This window comes from Crinia signifera, chromosome 6, assembly GCF_055691185.1.
Source record: "Crinia signifera chromosome 6, ASM5569118v1, whole genome shotgun sequence".
Lineage (NCBI taxonomy): Eukaryota > Metazoa > Chordata > Amphibia > Anura > Myobatrachidae > Crinia > Crinia signifera.
This window is the reverse complement of record NC_139222.1, coordinates 35,637,488-35,657,828: the sequence shown is the minus strand read 5'-3', so window position 1 is coordinate 35,657,828 and position 20,341 is coordinate 35,637,488. Positions and strand designations below refer to the sequence as shown.

At 43.4% G+C, this 20,341-nt stretch overlaps 2 long non-coding RNA genes across 2 annotated transcripts; one reads left to right on the top strand and one right to left on the bottom strand.

Annotated features, from left to right (window-relative positions):
• Nucleotides 1-7,982: 7,982 nt before the first annotated feature.
• Nucleotides 7,983-8,694, bottom strand: LOC146007531 (uncharacterized). Its single transcript, XR_014444346.1, has 3 exons — nt 8,587-8,694; nt 8,391-8,482; nt 7,983-8,104 (listed from the first exon to the last, which is right to left on the bottom strand). It is a non-coding gene; the product is annotated as an uncharacterized LOC146007531 (long non-coding RNA).
• Nucleotides 8,695-9,081: 387 nt separating this feature from the next.
• Nucleotides 9,082-10,294, top strand: LOC146007526 (uncharacterized). The gene is made up of 6 exons (XR_014444341.1): nt 9,082-9,131; nt 9,206-9,345; nt 9,424-9,505; nt 9,585-9,690; nt 9,795-9,886; nt 10,173-10,294. It is a non-coding gene; the product is annotated as an uncharacterized LOC146007526 (long non-coding RNA).
• Nucleotides 10,295-20,341: the final 10,047 nt, after the last annotated feature.

Sequence of the window (20,341 nt, the reverse complement as noted above, 5' to 3'; positions counted from 1 at the left end):
TGACGCCTGTGACGTCATCAGCGGGGCGACGCCGGGACGGACGAAGGCGGGAAATCGGGCCGGGGACGACTGCTCACACCACGGGGTGTAGGTAAGGGTATTTAAATGTTGTTTGTGTATTATACAAGTTGCTTCTGATGAAAATTCCGCTGTGAATTGAAACGTTAAGCTACACTGCTGTGTCCTCGTTTTTTCATATCCGTGAGTGCCGCCCGCAAGTCCATTGCTACATACCCTGATAACCAAGGAAGGCACCCGGAGCCATATCACATCGCTAAGCTGAGTGCCGATTATCTGGGACTGTATGTATTGGTGTTTTCACACTTATATGGCACCGCTATACTGAAAAGTAATACCATCATCTCAAGCCTTGGTGGTGGAGCACACTGGTTGTGCGAACATTCACGGGTGTATTTCACGTTCTATGAATATGGAACCAGTGATGTCCCAGGGGGCCCATGCACCCACAGGATTGTTGGAGGTGGATCTACCAGTGGGAGACCTGTTCACGTTCTCTGAAACAGAAATTGAGGGTATTTTGAGAAGAGATAAGTGCCTGTTGGCAGCAGATGTGTCGACACAACACATCTACCAAAATCTACTGCGTTTACGCAAGAGGGAGGTCGACTTTGATCTGCATAGTATCACTCTCTCGGAGTACTACATTGAGAAATTAATCCCGAGAGGGTTCAGGATTAAAAATGCACCCACTATTGGCCGAAATAATGCTGAGTTTTGCAGGAAGTGGGCTGCGATACTGAACCGAGCATCGTTTGACTTAATACTTCTGGTGGTGGAAGAGTCTACACGCGAATGCAAAGTGACTAAAGAAAAGATCTCCTCATATGAACGTATACATCTCAATACCCTACAACAAGATAAAACAGAGAATTATTTGGAGAAACTGGACATACAAATTAAGAAATATCGGCAGGAGCTGATAACGTTTAAGAAAAAGAAATTGTCCCTAGTCAATAAAGACTATGAAGACAAGAAAGTTTACCAGTGGACCAGCGGAGTAACACGCAACTATAGGCAGAATAAATTTCGCCAAAGAGCAAACAGAAGATTCCCATTGGACACAGAAACATCTGACACAACAAACAGTGAGGGAGAGAATTGACATGGAGCTGGCACCAGTTCGGGACTCCCTTTAGGGGTATCAACCAGGGCAAAAGGAGGCCCTTTAATAGACCCCATACAAGACGAGCGGGACAAAATGTCCGCATTACAAAAGCAGAGAGCAGCAAACAAGGGGAAAAGATAATTTACAATTTATCTAACCACAAATTGAATGACAACGAACTGGCAGTATTGAAGCGCGGTTTGGGTTTTGTTCCTACCAACAAACATGACCCATTCCAAAGTAAGATTGATCTATGTCGCTTCAACAGACAATTAAGACTCAAGGAATTTTATGGTAAGCAGGAAAACATCATGACTTTAGAACGCGATGCCTCTAAACCGATATTGAAGTCCAAACATTTATTTGATCCTCCCTCAAACAGTACATTGATTAAATCTTTTACTACCTCTCTGGCAGCGACCATTGAAGAGACAGCAAAGAGTAAATATACTGGACATTACAACCTGAGCTTTGCTGAGAGGGAAGCATTAAAATCGTTATCAACTAGAGAAGAAATCACTATACGCCCCGCAGACAAGGGGGGCGGTATAGTGGTTCTAAACTCCAGCGACTATCTGGCAGAGGCATACGCACAGCTCAATGACATTCAAGTGTACCGTAAATTACAAGGAGATCCCACACAGCAATTTTTGAAGGAATTAGACGACATATTGAAGAAAGCTATGGAAGACAAAATAATATCCAAGAGGGAATATTTGGCTCTAATTAACAGAACCCCGAGGGTCCCGGTGCTTTATCTAATTCCGAAGATACATAAGAGCCTGGAGAAGCCGCCCGGTAGGCCAATAGTTTCGGGCAGGGGCTCTTATCTATATGATGTGGCGAAGTACTTGGATACATTTTTGCAGCCAGTGATTCAGGCAGAGCATACATATTTACAGGACACTACTATGTTTCTTAATGAGCTACAAAAAGTTGATTTGACGGGGGGGTGGCCATTTTCTATGTACTATAGATGTGGTTAGCCTGTACACTAGTATACCACATGATCGAGGTGTACAGGCGACAAAGAGAATACTAACCGACAACCCCACCTACAAAGGTCCTGATGTTAACCTGGTACTTAAGTTACTTGAATTAATTCTGACAAGGAACTACTTCATCTTTCAAGAAGACCTGTACATCCAAGTACGTGGGTGTGCAATGGGTGCTTGTGTGGCACCCACGTACGCAAATTGCTTTATGTTTCAGATCGAAGAGGATTTGTTCTTCAAAAACCCCGAGTTTGCAGACCACTGCATTTTCTTCAAAAGATTTATTGACGATATCTTCGTCATTTGGAGGGGCACAGAATCTGAATTTATTAATATCATGAATCTTATTAACACCCAAGATGAACATATTAAATTTACATATTCAATCAGCGAGAAGGATATTTCCTTCCTGGATGTCAGGGTAATGATAAATGAAGGTAAAATTTCTACCACCTTGTTTAGCAAACCGACTGATGGCAACTCTCTTCTATTGGCTACAAGCTTCCATCCAGAGCCCTTGATAGAGGCACTTCCATTCTCACAAATGTGCAGGGTCCGGAGGATCTGTAGTGACCCCAATGAAGAGGACAATCAACTAACAATCATGTCCAAAAAATTCTTACAACGAGGGTATTCCCCCAATACTGTTAGCACAGCTTTGAAGAAAGTGAAAAATATTTCACAAATGGAACTTCGTAGTGTGAAGCCTAAGAAGAGCTTAGCCAACAGCACTATCATGGTTACTGAATATTCTACAGCCAGTAGGAAAATTGTTGGAAAAGCTAAGTGTTTATGGCCTGTTATTAACTCAGACCCTGAGTTACCCTTATTAAGGGACAACACATTGGTACCCTGTTTCAAACGAAGTCGCAGCATCAGAGACTGGATTGTAAAAACCGGTCCCCGAAAGAAGATGCCTGAAACAGCTGTTCATTTCCTCAGCAAGAAACCAGGAAATTACCGGTGTTTGGGATGTACAACATGCAATTTCCTGGAGGTGGGTGATACATTCACGCACCCCAGGTCTGGCAGAGTCTTCAAAATTAAACATGTATACACTTGCAATTCCACATTTGTGGTGTATTTGATAAAATGCCCATGTGGTCTTGCGTATGTGGGCAAGACCACATGTAAATTCAAAGAGAGGATGGGACAACATAGAAGTGCCATACGCTTGGCACTATTGGGCCGAGAGACGGACCAACCAGTGGCCCGTCACTTTAAAGCCATGAAGCACGGAGAATCGACTGTCAGATATAAAATCATAGACAGTGTACCACCTGACATCAGAGGGGGCGACCGTGCCAAGGCGCTGTTACAGAAAGAAGCGCGGTGGATTTATAGATTGGACACTGTGAGCCCATCCGGCCTTAATGAACAGCTAAACCTAAATTGTTTTCTTTGATTGTTCTTCTTAATTGTCTCTCTTCTCCCCTTTAAAACTGCTCATATGCTTATATTAATGTTGTTTCTATGATATAGAATGTGTCCTAAATGCCACTTTGTTTTTTGCAGACACCGTTCCCTGGGCAACCGATCCAGCTTTGGGGACGTAGCCGGCATAGGTAGCAGCTGACTGAATGAGCGGCGGGTTGTCATAGTAACCAGGACGCGAGCGCGGCACACGGAAGTGTTGCCGGTAGTATCCAGGTAACGGGATGACGCCTGTGACGTCATCAGCGGGGCGACGCCGGGACGGACGAAGGCGGGAAATCGGGCCGGGGACGACTGCTCACACCACGGGGTGTAGGTAAGGGTATTTAAATGTTGTTTGTGTATTATACAAGTTGCTTCTGATGAAAATTCCGCTGTGAATTGAAACGTTAAGCTACACTGCTGTGTCCTCGTTTTTTCATATCCGTGAGTGCCGCCCGCAAGTCCATTGCTACATACCCTGATAACCAAGGAAGGCACCCGGAGCCATATCACATCGCTAAGCTGAGTGCCGATTATCTGGGACTGTATGTATTGGTGTTTTCACACTTATATGGCACCGCTATACTGAAAAGTAATACCATCATCTCAAGCCTTGGTGGTGGAGCACACTGGTTGTGCGAACATTCACGGGTGTATTTCACGTTCTATGAATATGGAACCAGTGATGTCCCAGGGGGCCCATGCACCCACAGGATTGTTGGAGGTGGATCTACCAGTGGGAGACCTGTTCACGTTCTCTGAAACAGAAATTGAGGGTATTTTGAGAAGAGATAAGTGCCTGTTGGCAGCAGATGTGTCGACACAACACATCTACCAAAATCTACTGCGTTTACGCAAGAGGGAGGTCGACTTTGATCTGCATAGTATCACTCTCTCGGAGTACTACATTGAGAAATTAATCCCGAGAGGGTTCAGGATTAAAAATGCACCCACTATTGGCCGAAATAATGCTGAGTTTTGCAGGAAGTGGGCTGCGATACTGAACCGAGCATCGTTTGACTTAATACTTCTGGTGGTGGAAGAGTCTACACGCGAATGCAAAGTGACTAAAGAAAAGATCTCCTCATATGAACGTATACATCTCAATACCCTACAACAAGATAAAACAGAGAATTATTTGGAGAAACTGGACATACAAATTAAGAAATATCGGCAGGAGCTGATAACGTTTAAGAAAAAGAAATTGTCCCTAGTCAATAAAGACTATGAAGACAAGAAAGTTTACCAGTGGACCAGCGGAGTAACACGCAACTATAGGCAGAATAAATTTCGCCAAAGAGCAAACAGAAGATTCCCATTGGACACAGAAACATCTGACACAACAAACAGTGAGGGAGAGAATTGACATGGAGCTGACACCAGTTCGGGACTCCCTTTAGGGGTATCAACCAGGGCAAAAGGAGGCCCTTTAATAGACCCCATACAAGACGAGCGGGACAAAATGTCCGCATTACAAAAGCAGAGAGCAGCAAACAAGGGGAAAAGATAATTTACAATTTATCTAACCACAAATTGAATGACAACGAACTGGCAGTATTGAAGCGCGGTTTGGGTTTTGTTCCTACCAACAAACATGACCCATTCCAAAGTAAGATTGATCTATGTCGCTTCAACAGACAATTAAGACTCAAGGAATTTTATGGTAAGCAGGAAAACATCATGACTTTAGAACGCGATGCCTCTAAACCGATATTGAAGTCCAAACATTTATTTGATCCTCCCTCAAACAGTACATCGATTAAATCTTTTACTACCTCTCTGGCAGCGACCATTGAAGAGACAGCAAAGAGTAAATATACTGGACATTACAACCTGAGCTTTGCTGAGAGGGAAGCATTAAAATCGTTATCAACTAGAGAAGAAATCACTATACGCCCCGCAGACAAGGGGGGCGGTATAGTGGTTCTAAACTCCAGCGACTATCTGGCAGAGGCATACGCACAGCTCAATGACATTCAAGTGTACCGTAAATTACAAGGAGATCCCACACAGCAATTTTTGAAGGAATTAGACGACATATTGAAGAAAGCTATGGAAGACAAAATAATATCCAAGAGGGAATATTTGGCTCTAATTAACAGAACCCCGAGGGTCCCGGTGCTTTATCTAATTCCGAAGATACATAAGAGCCTGGAGAAGCCGCCCGGTAGGCCAATAGTTTCGGGCAGGGGCTCTTATCTATATGATGTGGCGAAGTACTTGGATACATTTTTGCAGCCAGTGATTCAGGCAGAGCATACATATTTACAGGACACTACTATGTTTCTTAATGAGCTACAAAAAGTTGATTTGACGGGGGGTGGCCATTTTCTATGTACTATAGATGTGGTTAGCCTGTACACTAGTATACCACATGATCGAGGTGTACAGGCGACAAAGAGAATACTAACCGACAACCCCACCTACAAAGGTCCTGATGTTAACCTGGTACTTAAGTTACTTGAATTAATTCTGACAAGGAACTACTTCATCTTTCAAGAAGACCTGTACATCCAAGTACGTGGGTGTGCAATGGGTGCTTGTGTGGCACCCACGTACGCAAATTGCTTTATGTTTCAGATCGAAGAGGATTTGTTCTTCAAAAACCCCGAGTTTGCAGACCACTGCATTTTCTTCAAAAGATTTATTGACGATATCTTCGTCATTTGGAGGGGCACAGAATCTGAATTTATTAATATCATGAATCTTATTAACACCCAAGATGAACATATTAAATTTACATATTCAATCAGCGAGAAGGATATTTCCTTCCTGGATGTCAGGGTAATGATAAATGAAGGTAAAATTTCTACCACCTTGTTTAGCAAACCGACTGATGGCAACTCTCTTCTATTGGCTACAAGCTTCCATCCAGAGCCCTTGATAGAGGCACTTCCATTCTCACAAATGTGCAGGGTCCGGAGGATCTGTAGTGACCCCAATGAAGAGGACAATCAACTAACAATCATGTCCAAAAAATTCTTACAACGAGGGTATTCCCCCAATACTGTTAGCACAGCTTTGAAGAAAGTGAAAAATATTTCACAAATGGAACTTCGTAGTGTGAAGCCTAAGAAGAGCTTAGCCAACAGCACTATCATGGTTACTGAATATTCTACAGCCAGTAGGAAAATTGTTGGAAAAGCTAAGTGTTTATGGCCTGTTATTAACTCAGACCCTGAGTTACCCTTATTAAGGGACAACACATTGGTACCCTGTTTCAAACGAAGTCGCAGCATCAGAGACTGGATTGTAAAAACCGGTCCCCGAAAGAAGATGCCTGAAACAGCTGTTCATTTCCTCAGCAAGAAACCAGGAAATTACCGGTGTTTGGGATGTACAACATGCAATTTCCTGGAGGTGGGTGATACATTCACGCACCCCAGGTCTGGCAGAGTCTTCAAAATTAAACATGTATACACTTGCAATTCCACATTTGTGGTGTATTTGATAAAATGCCCATGTGGTCTTGCGTATGTGGGCAAGACCACATGTAAATTCAAAGAGAGGATGGGACAACATAGAAGTGCCATACGCTTGGCACTATTGGGCCGAGAGACGGACCAACCAGTGGCCCGTCACTTTAAAGCCATGAAGCACGGAGAATCGACTGTCAGATATAAAATCATAGACAGTGTACCACCTGACATCAGAGGGGGCGACCGTGCCAAGGCGCTGTTACAGAAAGAAGCGCGGTGGATTTATAGATTGGACACTGTGAGCCCATCCGGCCTTAATGAACAGCTAAACCTAAATTGTTTTCTTTGATTGTTCTTCTTAATTGTCTCTCTTCTCCCCTTTAAAACTGCTCATATGCTTATATTAATGTTGTTTCTATGATATAGAATGTGTCCTAAATGCCACTTTGTTTTTTGCAGACACCGTTCCCTGGGCAACCGATCCAGCTTTGGGGACGTAGCCGGCATAGGTAGCAGCTGACTGAATGAGCGGCGGGTTGTCATAGTAACCAGGACGCGAGCGCGGCACACGGAAGTGTTGCCGGTAGTATCCAGGTAACGGGATGACGCCTGTGACGTCATCAGCGGGGCGACGCCGGGACGGACGAAGGCGGGAAATCGGGCCGGGGACGACTGCTCACACCACGGGGTGTAGGTAAGGGTATTTAAATGTTGTTTGTGTATTATACAAGTTGCTTCTGATGAAAATTCCGCTGTGAATTGAAACGTTAAGCTACACTGCTGTGTCCTCGTTTTTTCATATCCGTGAGTGCCGCCCGCAAGTCCATTGCTACATACCCTGATAACCAAGGAAGGCACCCGGAGCCATATCACATCGCTAAGCTGAGTGCCGATTATCTGGGACTGTCTATATATATATATATATATATATATATATATATATATATATATATATGAAAAGAAAGGAGGTATAGAGAGCGCTTTTTAACCACCAATAGATTGTTAAAATACAAAACAGTACAAATATTTTTAAAAAACCAGTGTGCTTTTTATTAGATAATTTTCACATCTGGAAATGATATCCTTTTCGGAAATACAAGCAACCCGACGCGTTTCGTCTTGAAAAAGACTTCATCAGGGGTTTAGTACTGCAGGTGGTAAAACATAACAATGATGGTATATTACATACTGATATTTCCAATACATATACAAAATATAATACAAGTACAAAAATTATATAAGCATTTTATACATTATAAAATAAATCTTTGTTAAAATGGTTAAGAAAATGCGGACCTCTTGGTCCTTAAAACTATATAAGTAGTTTAGGAGAACGAGCACAGAAAAAATAGACAGAATGAAGTGCATATTAGCGTAAACAGAGGGCTTGATAGAAAATAAGATCGAGGGTAAATTGAAGGGTATTGAACATACCATTATGATATTAAAATGCTTGTGCTAGCATGTGTTTCCTCAGATTAGTGTAGACAATAAAGATGTTCTTCAGTAGGGCAGACTCAGAAAATCTGTGGGAGAACCATGCGTTTGATAATGAATATGTATGATGTTCAGAAAGTGAAATAGTTTGAAGGCTACAGGACACATCAAAAAATAGTAATCCATAGCATACCGGTAATGATTTTAACGACTTGTAATGCTCCAAATTCCTAGGATTATGGTGACCTCCCTCAATAAGGTAAATTTCAGATGGTGACCTCCCTCAATGGGGTAGATTCCTGAAGGGAAAGGTCCTTTTTATAGATACAGTTTTCATTTATACATTTATGTGGAGGTAATTCAAAAGGGTTACCGTACCTAAGGAAAATTCAATATATATACAGGCGTCTAATATCTTGTGTGAAGGCTGTGGTAGTCTTTTCTTCACAGGAATGATTAACTAATAATTATAGAAAAATTAATATAAGCAGTGTTTTAATGCTAATTTATACTGAAAGGCATATAGTGGTTAACATACCCGAATGTTTATCTCTTTACCAGCCCTAAGTATGGGCAATTAACCTGTTGATTTTGTAATTATACTATAAATGTAGTATTTCCCTTTGAGTAATAAGACGCCGCATCGCACCACATACTAGACCTAATTTGATACTATTTAAATCATTTACAGAAACGGAATCTTCTGTTCTGCCTTCTACGTTTCAAAGGGATCATTTGGTATGTAAATATTCTAACCCATGTTAGGTGTTATGAACACTGGTTGCCATATACTCAAACGCCCATTATTACAGATATTGTGGACCCCTATCATTGGACCGGGTCCTACACAGAATTTTTCCTCATTAATCTTAAAACTGAGCAAAATCCCAAGACCTTCAAAGATTGGGAATACACCGGGGCGACTTTTACCCTACAAAAAGTGACAATTCGGGTATGTTAACCACTATATGCCTTTCAGTATAAATTAGCATTAAAACACTGCTTATATTAATTTTTCTATAATTATTAGTTAATCATTCCTGTGAAGAAAAGACTACCACAGCCTTCACACAAGATATTAGACGCCTGTATATATATTGAATTTTCCTTAGGTACGGTAACCCTTTTGAATTACCTCCACATAAATGTATAAATGAAAACTGTATCTATAAAAAGGACCTTTCCCTTCAGGAATCTACCCCATTGAGGGAGGTCACCATCTGAAATTTACCTTATTGAGGGAGGTCACCATAATCCTAGGAATTTGGAGCATTACAAGTCGTTAAAATCATTACCGGTATGCTATGGATTACTATTTTTTGATGTGTCCTGTAGCCTTCAAACTATTTCACTTTCTGAACATCATACATATTCATTATCAAACGCATGGTTCTCCCACAGATTTTCTGAGTCTGCCCTACTGAAGAACATCTTTATTGTCTACACTAATCTGAGGAAACACATGCTAGCACAAGCATTTTAATATCATAATGGTATGTTCAATACCCTTCAATTTACCCTCGATCTTATTTTCTATCAAGCCCTCTGTTTACGCTAATATGCACTTCATTCTGTCTATTTTTTCTGTGCTCGTTCTCCTAAACTACTTATATAGTTTTAAGGACCAAGAGGTCCGCATTTTCTTAACCATTTTAACAAAGATTTATTTTATAATGTATAAAATGCTTATATAATTTTTGTACTTGTATTATATTTTGTATATGTATTGGAAATATCAGTATGTAATATACCATCATTGTTATGTTTTACCACCTGCAGTACTAAACCCCTGATGAAGTCTTTTTCAAGACGAAACGCGTCGGGTTGCTTGTATTTCCGAAAAGGATATCATTTCCAGATGTGAAAATTATCTAATAAAAAGCACACTGGTTTTTTAAAAATATTTGTACTGTTTTGTATTTTAACAATCTATTGGTGGTTAAAAAGCGCTCTCTATACCTCCTTTCTTTTCATTTCTAAACACCGCCTCCCACTAACAGGGGGGGCTATAGAGTAGCTGCTCACAACTTAAGGGCGCACGTGGGGTCATTCTTTTGATATATATATATATATATATATATATATATACACAAGGAAAAAGAAGGAGCGCACAAAAGAGCCAAATGTTAAGAATTTACTAAAAAATCTGTATCAAAGCTCATACATCACAATTAACATAGCCAGCATGAGAAAAATATTCACCAACAGTTTATGTACGCTACGGGTACGGGATCTGGGGACTCCAGGTAACTCCGACCAAGATGTGCAGCGGCAGCGGCGTTCTCTTGATGAGGAACACGTGTGGTACGGGATCTGGGGACTCCAGCAACTTCCGACCAGGATGGATAAGCGGTGACAGCGTACTCGACACACCACGCTGAGGGCTCGGGACCTGGGGACTCCAGTCACTCCGACCCAGATAGACCAGCGGCGGCGTTCTCAGCACGGCGATGCAACAGACAAGCAGGAACCAGCACAGGAGTTCTGATACGTCAGGAGGACACGCCCCAACGCATTTCGTCGTGGGACTTCCACGAAAGATCCAGGTTGCTTTACCCGGTTAAAAATACCGGGTTTTTTTAAACGGGTAAAAAGCACAGTTTTACCCGTTTAAAAGCCCTTTTTTTGGCAGTGGGAAAGGGGTACCCCTTTTACCCGTTAAAAAAAAAACGGCATGGGGTCCCCCCCCCACTGCCGTAACCAGCACCAGGCTGAAAGAGCCGGGGCTGGTATTAAAAAATCAGGAAACCCGACAAATAGGGCTTCGCTGATTTTTTAAAATCAGCCCCAGGCTCCAGGTCCGGGGCTGGTTCCCAAAATACGGGGGACAAAATGACTAGGGGTCCCCCGTATTTTAAGAACCAGCCCCAGGCCAAACCAGCCAGCAGGGTAATGCCACAGCCGGGGGACACTTATGATATAAGTTCCCGCGGCCAAAGCATTCATCCCTACTGACCAGTCAGCCTGGCCAGGGGGAGTGGGGACCCCCCCCAATGAAGGGGTCCCCCCCCTTCAGGACTTACCTGACCAGGCTGAAGCCTGGTGCTGTGCCCGATGCCCCTGGGCGGTGGGCATCGGGCTGATGGAATGGTGTAAAAAAAATAGAATAAAAACTATTGTCTTTTACTGTGGAACTTTGAGTCCCAGCAAGCCTCCCCCGCAGGCTGGGACTTGGAGAACCACAAGTCCCAGCCTGCGGGGCATTAAAGGGCCCGCTGGCACTTGTAGTTCCACAGTAAAAGAAATAGTTAAATAAACACACTGACACACGTGAAAAATAAAAGTTTAATACATCCATTACACAAACACACTTATACACACCTATCTTGAGCCCATAGGTAGCCTTCAGTCGGTGTCAGCATCGGCATCCTCCTCCGGTGTCGGTGTCCGGTTCCGACACAATCCATAGGTATAGCTGTGGAAGGAAACTATACTTGCAAGTGTCCTCCGGCGAAGATCACGTCCTCTTCTGTCCATGTAGCATCCCCGGGACTTGTCAAAATAACAAACCGGCTTAACGCGAAACCCACGGACTGTGAGCAGGAGCCGCACGTGTGTTTGTTTACATCGTGCGGCTCCGCCCCCGAATGCCGCTAGTTCAACGTCAACCCGAAGCGTGGCGAGCGGCGGCAGTACGCGTCCTCCGACCTTTTCATACCCCCACTATCCACGTCGGTGCGGAATAGAAAGTGCGGCGAGCGCAGCGAGCCCGAAGCGTGGCGAGCGGACGCGGATACCTTCACAGCTATACGTGTCCCCTCGCGGGCTTCACAGGTATCCGCGTCCGCTCGCCACGCTTCGGGCTCGCCACACTTTCTATTCTCAACTCCACGCTGACGTGGATAGTGGGGGTATGAAAAGGTCGGAGGACGCGTACCGCCGCCCCTCGCGGCCTCGCTGCGCTCGCCACGCTTCGGGTTGACGTTGATCGTGGGGTAGCGTTAACAATTGGGGGGGGCCATTTCACACTTCAGGGTGGGTATTTGGGGTCTGTGGGCCATTCAACATTGTTCCCTATGTGAAATCGGGTCAATTGGGCCATTCAACATTGTTCCCTATTGTAAGACAGTGGCAGGGAAAGTCATAGACGGCAGGTACCTTTCCCCTAGAATCCTGTCTTATGGCATATAGACTGCAGGCTATTTCAATCTGTGTGGTAAGCTCCGGCTTACAAAGGGTGTTCTGTCCTGGGCTGGTAATCATGAGAGCACCTGATTCTTTAAAAAGGAGTCAGCCCTCTCCATAGAGCTCTCTCTCTCTCCCTGGGTGTTGGAGGCAGTAAGCTGCTGCTAGAGAGAGACAAGGCTGTAAGTACTGCATTACTTGATCTATATCTGCTGTGTGTGTCCAGTGTCACATAGTGTGGCCCTGGTATAGAGAGGGACGTTTATTCTGTTTAGTTAGAGCTCAGACGAGCAGGTTTTATTTTCTGTTTTGCCTGAAGTGTAAAGGCTGTTTTTAGTTTCTTGCTCTGAGTGCTGCAATAAAACTCAGGCAAGCCCTGTTTTGGACCCAAGCCGTGATGTCACTGTCTAAGTCTGTGCCAAATCCTCACCTGTGCCTACCCGTTTGATGCTAAAACCCCACACTATGTAAAATCGGTAATCGCGTCGGTCGCATCGCATGCGATTTTTTTGGCCGCATGTGATGCGATCGACGCGATTTACATTTTACCATGCATTTCTATGTAAAATCGCGGACATCGCATCGGTCACATCGCATGCCTTTATAATGGCATGCGATGTACATGCGATGCCCGCGATGGGCGCCGTTCTAGGAAACAAGTACCACTATTTGCAGCTTGGAAATGTAACATTTACAATATTATTATTAGAATAAGCGCCTGAAATCATTGTGTATATTAGCGTGTACTGTTGTATACACTTTTATCAATGCTGTTTATTCAAAAAAAAAAAGCAATGTCTAAACTTTAATACCAATAAGCAAAAAGGAACAGCTAGCAACTGGGAAAAATCGTGACGAGATGTCAGTCGGCCCTACACAATGGACGCCCGTGCAGACTGAGCGATATAGCGCTATTGTCTATCATGTCCACATTCAGCTGCATGTTGTCAGCCACTGGCTCACCCCATCTACCAGGTAGCAGAGCAGATCGGATGACCCATTGGTAGGCGGGCTGGAGACAAGATACTGCTCACACGCACAATAGATGTTCCGATCTTAGAACGTGTACCCAGCCTAGGGAGTGGTTGGCGTAGACAATTGCGATATGCAGGGTTATTAAAATAAACACCTTCACTACCTTTAGATTTTCCTTTATTGGTTCAAGACATCCAGTTACCATTTTTGGGAGACGGGTTACTAGATCTCGGGTCTGTTACATAGGGCCTTATTTTGGTTCATTCTTTCAGACAAAATCCTTCTTAGATGGGCAAAACCATGTGCACTGCAGGTGGGGCAGATGTAACATGTGCAGAGAGAATTAGATTTGGGTGGGGTTTTACTTCAAAGTGAGATCTATATTGCAGTGTAAAAATAAAGCAGTCAGTATTTTCCCTGCACAGAAACAAAATTACTCACCCAAATCTAATTCTCTCTGCACATGTTACATCTGCCCCCTTCAGTGCACATGGTTTTGTCCATCTAAGAAGGATTTTGTCAGAAAGAATGAACCAAAATAAGGCCCATAGTGAAGAGAAGAGTAGAAAATAGTTAATGTGATCTTACTCAAAAAAAAAAAATTAATTAAAAAAGAAAAACCCTAACATTTTATTTAAAAATAACAAGAATTTGATGTGTGAATGAGAACGGTTATTTATAGACAAGACTATTGTACAGGACCTTAGTAGTCACTTTATAATGAAACCAATTATCTTCTACTTTAAAACTCATCACCTACACTTATATTTTTGCTTTTTAATTAGGTTACTTAATTGAGACTGAAGAGATTGCTGCCTTATGTGCAGGCTCTATAATATTGTACCTACTGTAACATGCTAGCACGCAGCACATTGTATGGAGGCAGGGAAGGTACACACAAGCACCAATTCTCTAATACCCCTTTCAGATCACAAAAGCAGGGTCGGTGCCAGGTTTTGAACACGGATCAGACCCGGGTCATTTATCACTGATTATTGACTCGTTATTACCGGGTTATTGCATTTTTACTAAACCCGGGTCACCCATGTTAAAACCAGCGTGATGTCATTTTTAAATTACTTTATTGGTCTCTGAAATCTGAACAAAGGTGTTGTCTATACAAAGGAGGGGGCTGGGGAATGCTTGGTCCTAATAAAGCCAGATGGCGCTAACATTTTACTGATATTGCGATAAATTATCGCACTATCTGTGCCCATGATTTGCCTACAGATTTCCTCCTCACCCCTGATCTGCAGCAACTCCATGATTTCTTCATCACTCCAGTTTGACATGGCTGTACAGTGCAGTATAGTAGGTGTAATGTACAGTGCAGTATAGTAGGTGTAATGTACAGTGCAGTATAGTAGGTGTAATGTACAGTGCAGTATAGTAGGTGTAATGTACAGTGCAGTATAGTAGGTGTAATGTACAGTGCAGTATAGTAGGTGTAATGTACAGTGCAGTATAGTAGGTGTAATGTACAGTGCAGTATAGTAGGTGTAATGTACAGTGCAGTATAGTAGGTGTAATGTACAGTGCAGTATAGTAGGTGTAATGTACAGTGCAGTATAGTAGGTGTAATGTACAGTGCCGTATAGTAGGTGTAATGTACAGTGCCGTATAGTAGGTGTAATGTACAGTGCAGTATAGTAGGTGTAATGTACAGTGCAGTATAGTAGGTGTAATGTACAGTGCAGTATAGTAGGTGTAATGTACAGTGCAGTATAGTAGGTGTAATGTACAGTGCAGTATAGTAGGTGTAATGTACAGTGCCGTATAGTAGGTGTAATGTACAGTGCAGTATAGTAGGTGTAATGTACAGTGCAGTATAGTAGGTGTAATGTACAGTGCAGTATAGTAGGTTTAATGTACAGTGCAGTATAGTAGGTGTACAGTGCAGTACAGTGCAGTATAGTAGGTGTAATGTACAGTGCAGTATAGTAGGTGTAATGTACAGTGCAGTATAGTAGGTGTAATGTACAGTGCAGTATAGTAGGTGTAATGTACAGTGCCGTATAGTAGGTGTAATGTACAGTGCAGTATAGTAGGTGTAATGTACAGTGCAGTATAGTAGGTGTAATGTACAGTGCAGTATAGTAGGTTTAATGTACAGTGCAGTATAGTAGGTGTACAGTGCAGTACAGTGCAGTATAGTAGGTGTAATGTACAGTGCAGTATAGTAGGTGTAATGTACAGTGCAGTATAGTAGGTGTAATGTACAGTGCCGTATAGTAGGTGTAATGTACAGTGCCGTATAGTAGGTGTAATGTACAGTGCAGTATAGTAGGTGTAATGTACAGTGCAGTATAGTAGGTTTAATGTACAGTGCAGTATAGTAGGTGTACAGTGCAGTACAGTGCAGTATAGTAGGTGTAATGTACAGTGCAGTATAGTAGGTGTAATGTACAGTGCAGTATAGTAGGTGTAATGTACAGTGCAGTATAGTAGGTGTAATGTACAGTGCAGTATAGTAGGTGTAATGTACAGTGCCGTATAGTAGGTGTAATGTACAGTGCAGTATAGTAGGTGTAATGTACAGTGCAGTATAGTAGGTGTAATGTACAGTGCAGTATAGTAGGTTTAATGTACAGTGCAGTATAGTAGGTGTACAGTGCAGTACAGTGCAGTATAGTAGGTGTAATGTACAGTGCAGTATAGTAGGTGTAATGTACAGTGCAGTATAGTAGGTGTAATGTACAGTGCAGTATAGTAGGTGTAATGTACAGTGCCGTATAGTAGGTGTAATGTACAGTGCAGTATAGTAGGTGTACAGTGCAGTACAGTACACTTCTTGCTGCCAAATGTTAGCCGTTATGCTTGTCCTCACTGTGCAGTGCAGAAAATATTGTGCGCTTTACAGGCCTCAGCTGACTGGACACTGAACTCAATCAGCACTCTACTCAGAGCAAGGAAATAACTCCGCTCTGCAGTTTTAAATGTACAATAACCCGGGTCTGACCTGTGTATAACCCTTTTTTTCCCTGGGTTGAAATACTGGGTTATTCAACCTGGGTTATTGACTGTGGTGCTTTCACATCGCACATCGATCTGGGTCGAATCAGCAATAACCCAGGTCTTACCCGGGTTATTTATGCAATGTGAAAAGGGTGAGAGACTCATCACGTAGTGTGGTCATAGCTGGTAGTGATGTAACCATAGCATCTCCTTCTGATTGCTTTGTCACTAGTTACTGTACGTCCTCACAATCCTTCACAAAACTGCTGCTTCCCTCCTCTGGAACTCATTCCCCACCTTATCAGATTGTCTACTAGCCTGCGATGATTCAAAACGGCACATCTTGAACTAAAGACCTCTGTCCTCCCACCCTTCTCAGTTCAAATGCCATTTTTTAAATTCATACAGATAGTGGTAGATGCTCAATTAGTTCAGTAGCATTTCCCAGGTGCATGAGGGAGGGGTTAAATACTGGGTAAGTAAATCAAGACATTTTTTTCCCCTCAACACACTGAGCAATGCTAGTAACCAATCTAGAACACTACATGATAATAGGATTCAGAGATATTGGTTACATATACCTGCGCAGGTGTATGCTATGCCCCCAAGCCGCGTCAAGGCTTCTCTGTATATTGGGGGTCCCTAGCGCTATATCTAGGTGCAGGGTGCGGCACCCCAAAAAACCATCATAAGCTGGGAAGCCCAGTGCGGCATGCCAGTGATATACTAAGTGTTAATAATTAGTGATAGGAAGCCGAAGCTATATAAAAGGGAGATATAAATGAATGTAATAAAAATAGGAGAGAGATAGTGTTAGTGAGGGAAAAGTGTTAATAGAATGTAAGGGCATGCCGCACTAAAGCCACCCAGTCCATCCAGTCCAGGAGCACCGCATCCCACACCACCGTTACCCTAAATTGGGTCTACGATTAACCAGCAAGGAGCCACATGATAATGGCTCCTTACTTGATATATCCAAACTAAGAGCTACCTACCTTGGAGCAACCCCAGACTACTCCATGTGGCATAGCAGGACCCACATCTCCTCCTAATATGGGCTCCCTTCTGCCTCTAACAACATACATACAGATAGTGGTAGATGCTCAATTAGTTCAGTAACATTACCCAGGTGCATGAGGGAGGGGTTAATACTGGGTAAGTAAAACAAGACATTTTTTTCCTCAGCACACTGAGTAATGTAAGTAACCAATCTAGAACACTACATGATAATAAAATTCAGAGATATTGGTTACATATACCTGCGCAGGTGTATGCTATGCCCCAAGCCGCGTCAAGGCTTCTTGATATAGCGCTAGGGACCCCCAATATACAGAGAAGCCTTGACGCGGCTTGGGGGCATAGCATACACCTGCGCAGGTATATGTAACCAATATCTCTGAATTCTATTATCATGTAGTGTTCTAGATTGGTTACTAGCATTGCTCAGTGTGCTGAGGGAAAACATGTCTTGTTTTACTTGCCCTGTAACAGATTTAGCATGGCTAAATAGCAAAACTGTAGCAGGGTATGCTGGGATGTGTAGTTCAACAACAGCTGGAGGGCTGATGGTTCCCCATTCCTGTCCTAGTAAATGGTAGGGCCTGTTGGCACATGTCGGCTAAAAAAACCCCCAGAAAATATCATGTTGACATTTTGACTGTAGACAGCTGACATGTGGCGACAGGCGGCATTTCATGCCCTACCATCCACTACGGAGTGATGGGAGAATAAAATAGTGTGCTGAGCACAGCGAGGCACCGTGCCCGAAGCATGGTGACGCAGGGGTGCGGAACTCAAGGTGTCCATGTCCACTATGTTGACATCGGGACAAAAAAATGACATTCTGGCCCTGTCAACATTAGCCGTGTCGACCTTTGGTGGTCGACCCATGCATGTTGATCTTAATTGGGTCGACCCAATTTCCTTTACTACTGCACAGACACACAAGAATTCTATATTTCACATAAAAAATCGAACTCTATGTACAGACACAGCCCTGACAGTTTTTACATATGTATAGAATACATGTTTGTTACGGGAAGCCTAGTATTTGCCTGACTCAAACCTAAAAATGTAAATTCTTTTTATTATTTGTACTATGCAATGGAAACATTTTTATTGGCTTCTTTTTGATTTAACCCTTGATCATAAAGTTGTCTGTGACACTTCCAAAAAGAGGAAGCACGGTCAGCCGCAACACAAAAAGAGGAAGTCATCGGTCACATGATGAGCTCATTGTCTGGAGACCACTTTCTCTCCTTGCATTAGTTATATTATTAGGTGTGTACATAAACGATTAACATGTCAGAGGCCCCTGCTCTTAAAATATAAGGTTTTATTTTTTGTCTTTAAGATTTAATTTCTTTACAAGTTGCTTGAGGCTCAGGCCGCTATAACAATTCCTGCTTCGCCTCATTAGCGAGGCGAAGCAGGAGGGGACACCGACAAGATCTATTAAGATCTTGCCGCCGGAGTGGGGGAGCGCTAACTCCCCCCTCCGGCGATGTCCCTCCTGGAGACAGCGCATCAGTTAATACTGATGCGCCGTCTCCTTTTCACCCAGCCGGCTCACTGCGCATGCGCGGGATCTCGCTAGTCTCGCGAGATCCCAGCGCAGCTCAGCGCCAGCAGCAGGGACAGAGCTGTCCCTGCTGTTAGGTATAGGGCATCGCCACCTGCAGCTGGTGAAGTCGACAGCTGCAGGCGGCGGAACGGTCAGCGATGCTGACCGTTCATAAATCTGGCAGGAGGCAGGGGCGCAGTTCAAAATATCGCCCCTGCGCTATGCCTCCTGCCCCACACCGCCGGCGTTAGAGTAAACGCTCGGCGGGTGTGATAGATCAGGGCAAGCGCTATCCCCTGCTATAACGCACAGGGATAGCGCAGATTCCCCTGATCGCCATATAATAAATCTACCCCACAGTTAGGGAAGATTTATTAATTTATTAATTACACTGGTCAACAAATTGTTTGTAAAGGTGCGTACACACGGGGCAATATGATTGCTGGCAATATATTGCTAGCAATATATTGCTCAGCAATCATATTGCCCTGTGTCCCGTTTTCATCTGCGACCAGAGATGGTCGCGGATGAAAATTTAAACACTGCTGGGTGAAGAGGCAGGGGATGTCGCTGGTCGGAGGAGCATGTTCCTCCGACCAGCGACCATTCAGGGGCTGATTTATCGCTGGTGCACACTCCAATCACTGGCAATATGGTCGCTTAGCGACCATATTCCCAGCGATTTAAGCCCCTATCGCCCCCGTGTGTACACAGCATTATGCAATAAAGTATTAGCAGGCATAGTTTTTGAGAAACAGATGACCTACATTTTACAAAGCAAAATCGAATCGAATCCTAAACAATCCTAAACAAAATCGAATGGTTTTTGTGTCACTTTCGATTCGATGCGCGCTCCCGTTTTCACGAAATTGAACAGAAAAATCTACTGTGCAGCCATGGAAATATTGAATTCGATCTAGTAAATCGAATGTGTACAATGTACCATGAATATATATCAAATTCGATATCTAATGCAAAAGTACAGATCTAATGCCAAATCGAATGGAAAGATCTAATGCCAGATCTAATAGAAAATCAAATCTAACATCGAATCAAAAGCCAATCGATGTGTGTGTACAGGGCTTTAGAGCTATACGGTAACCTGATGGTGGGAGGACTGTGCATATCCGTTAGCAGGGTCTCCCAGTCACAGCTTGATTGACAAGCTACAGGCATTTGGGAGGCGGAGAGGGGTTTTTCCTAGCCAGCGTTCCCAGCAACGGGGGCATGCTGCCCCTGTTTTTCCAGGAAGGATGAGGACGGGGTCTTCAGGGCTGCAAACAGATCCTCGCAAGCTTACGGCGACTGGCTAAACCTGAAACCATCACCA